Source organism: Stegastes partitus, unplaced genomic scaffold (genome assembly GCF_000690725.1).
Source record: "Stegastes partitus isolate 25-593 unplaced genomic scaffold, Stegastes_partitus-1.0.2 Scaffold2460, whole genome shotgun sequence".
In the NCBI taxonomy this organism is placed as follows: Eukaryota; Metazoa; Chordata; class Actinopteri; family Pomacentridae; genus Stegastes; species Stegastes partitus.
The window spans coordinates 1-3,792 of record NW_007580191.1 but is presented as its reverse complement, the minus strand read 5'-3'; positions in this window follow the sequence as shown (position 1 = coordinate 3,792).

Genomic DNA, 3,792 nt, shown 5'->3' with positions numbered 1-3,792 from the left:
AGGATATGAAGGTGTGTTATCCGATTTTGACATTTTCACCTCACACAATCTGTCCATTCTTCTGTTATTGACTCTTCCCTTTAAGTAAACTTCAGTGAAAGTCGTTTGAACGTCAGCAGCGTGTCAATGGCCAGTAAAATTTATGATGAATAAATAAAGCTGTCGTCTTTGTGTTTTGTTCATTATTATTCTTCCAATGGAACATGTTTGACTCAGGAATCGAGCCAAAGCAATGAAATAAGAGAACCACGTGTTTCAAGAGACGTTTGAACAGAAGGTCAGTATTGATTTAAACTCTCAAAACCACATAAGGGAGTGTCGCAGCACGAAATAAAACATTTGTAAAATGACTTTATTCACCTCCCCCTTCGAACTGCCACCTTATTGTGGTGGGGGAGTTTGTGCACCCAAATGATCCTAGGATCAGCAGTGCAGAGTACCCGGCCTTCTTGGAGTCCCTGGGAGGGGTACGAGATAGTGCCCCGACTGGGGACTCCTTTGTTCTACTGGGGTACTTCAGCGCCCACGTGGGCAACGATAGTGAGACCTGGAGAGGGGTGATCAGGAGGAACGGCCTCCCTGACCTGAACCCGAGTGGTGTTCTGTTGTTGGACTTCTGTGCCAGTCACAGTTTGTCCATCACGAACACCATGTTTGAGCACAAGAGTGTCCACATGTGCATGTGGCACCAGGACACCTGAAGCCGGAGGTTGATGATCGACTTTGCAGTTGTATTATCAGACCTCCGGCCACGTGTCTCGGACACTTGGATAAAGAGAGGCGCAGAGCTGTCCACCGATCACCACCTGGTGGTGAGTTGGATTTGCTGGCAGGGGAAGAAGCTGGTCAGACCTGGCAGACCTAAGCGTATCGTGAGGGTCTGTTGGGAATGTCTGGCGGTACCCAGATTCTGAGGGAAGTTGGAGACATGGAGGCCGAGTGGTCCTTGTTCTCCTCCTCCATTGTTGCTGCAGCCGCTTGTAGCTGTGGTCATAAGGTCTCTGGTACTTGTCGCAGCGGCAATCCTAGAGGGAGTCGTACCTGTCATTTTTGGCTTGTGGGACTCCTGAGGCAGCGGACAGGTACCGGCAGGTCAAGCGTGCAGCAGCTCGTGCGGTCACAGAGGCAAAAACTCGGGTCTGGGAGGAGTTCGGGGAGGCCATGGAGGAGGACTATCGGTCGGACCAGGGTGAGGAATTGTGCGACCGACGTGTTTTTACTTTAGTTTTTTTTTGGCAAACCGTCCGGCAGCTCAGGAGGGGAAAGCAGCTCTCCACCAACACTGTATACAGTGCAGGTGGGGACCTACTGACCTCAGCTGGGGAGGTCGTCAGGTGGTGGAAGGAATACTTTGAGGGTCTCCTCAATCCCGCTGTCACGTCTTCTGAAGAGGAAGCAGAGACTGTGGACTAAGAGGTGGACTCGTCCATCACCCGGGCTGAAGTCACCGAGGTGGTTAGAAAGCTCCTCGGTGGCAGGGCTCCGGGGGTGGATGAGATCCGTCCTGAGTACCTTAAGTCTCTGGATGTTGTGGGACTGTCCTGGTTGACACGTCGCTGCAACATCGTGTGGCGGTTGGGGACAGTGCCTCTGGATTGGCAGACCGGGGTGGTGGTCCCTCTGTTTAAGAAGGGGGACCAGTCGCAGCACACTGGACCAGCTCTATACCCTCCATTGGGTGCTCGAAAGCTCATGGGAGTTCACCCAACCAGTCTACATGTGTTTTGTGGATCTGGAGAAGGCGTTTGACCATGTTCCTTGTGGCGTCCTGTGGGGGGTGTTTCAGGAGTATGGGCTATGGGGCCCTCTGTTAAGGGCTGTCCGTTCCCTTTACGATGCAGGAGCATGGTTCGCATTGTCGGTATTAAGTCATACCTGTTCCCAGTGCACGCTGGCCTCCGCCAAGGCTGCCCTTTGTCAGCAGTTCTGTTCATTATTTTTATGGACAGAATTTCTTGGCGCAGCGAGGGGGCAGAAGAGGCTTGTTTGGNAGCTGTGGTCATAAGGTCTCTGGTACTTGTCGCAGCGGCAATCCTAGAGGGAGTCGTACCTGTCATTTTTGGCTTGTGGGACTCCTGAGGCAGCGGACAGGTACCGGCAGGTCAAGCGTGCAGCAGCTCGTGCGGTCACAGAGGCAAAAACTCGGGTCTGGGAGGAGTTCGGGGAGGCCATGGAGGAGGACTATCGGTCGGACCAGGGTGAGGAATTGTGCGACCGACGTGTTTTTACTTTAGTTTTTTTTTGGCAAACCGTCCGGCAGCTCAGGAGGGGAAAGCAGCTCTCCACCAACACTGTATACAGTGCAGGTGGGGACCTACTGACCTCAGCTGGGGAGGTCGTCAGGTGGTGGAAGGAATACTTTGAGGGTCTCCTCAATCCCGCTGTCACGTCTTCTGAAGAGGAAGCAGAGACTGTGGACTAAGAGGTGGACTCGTCCATCACCCGGGCTGAAGTCACCGAGGTGGTTAGAAAGCTCCTCGGTGGCAGGGCTCCGGGGGTGGATGAGATCCGTCCTGAGTACCTTAAGTCTCTGGATGTTGTGGGACTGTCCTGGTTGACACGTCGCTGCAACATCGTGTGGCGGTTGGGGACAGTGCCTCTGGATTGGCAGACCGGGGTGGTGGTCCCTCTGTTTAAGAAGGGGGACCAGTCGCAGCACACTGGACCAGCTCTATACCCTCCATTGGGTGCTCGAAAGCTCATGGGAGTTCACCCAACCAGTCTACATGTGTTTTGTGGATCTGGAGAAGGCGTTTGACCATGTTCCTTGTGGCGTCCTGTGGGGGGTGTTTCAGGAGTATGGGCTATGGGGCCCTCTGTTAAGGGCTGTCCGTTCCCTTTACGATGCAGGAGCATGGTTCGCATTGTCGGTATTAAGTCATACCTGTTCCCAGTGCACGCTGGCCTCCGCCAAGGCTGCCCTTTGTCAGCAGTTCTGTTCATTATTTTTATGGACAGAATTTCTTGGCGCAGCGAGGGGGCAGAAGAGGCTTGTTTGGGAACCACAGAATTTCATCTCTGCTGTTTGCAGATGATGTTGTTCTGTTGGCTTCGTCAAATCAGGACCTTCAGCGTGCACTGGGGCGGTTTGCAGCCGAGTGTGAGGCGAGCAGGATTAGGATCAGCACCTTCAAATATGAGGCCATGGTTCTTGACCGGAAAAAGGTGGTTTGCCCTCTCCGAGTCGGTGGAGAGTCCTTGCCTCAAGTGGAGGAGTTCAAGTATCTCGGGGTCTTGTTCACGAGTGAGGGGCGGATGGAGCATGAGATTGACAGATGTTAAATTGTCTTGACCATCTCCATGTTTCCAGAGTTTTCATCTCTGCTCTGCTCATCATCTGTAGAAAGATGTTCCACCATCAGATGTCGAAAGATGATGATGGAAGGTGATGTTTCAGTCAAATGCTTCATGGATGTCATGATTGATATACAAGCCATCAACTTCTGCCTCAAACCTTCCTCGATGACTGTTTTCTCGATGGAGAAATAGGGTAATTCCATCTTCAATCATCAGATTTTTACAACAGTTTCTGCTCGTCCATCTTTGATTTGCCTAAAAGTCTTTTTGAATGAAATACAGATATTTATAAAGAAGTTTTTTTGTAAATTAGAATGATATTTCAAGTAGGAGTTTTTTCATTTTTCAAAAAAACATAGCAGATTCAAAATTTTTTAGCAAATCAGAAATCAACACTCGTCTGTATCTTTCGATATTTGCAGTTATTAGTTGTTTGTAGCTGTCAGGTGACAGACTGTCATGCCAAGAAGAACTCGCCTTCAAAGTAAACAGCAG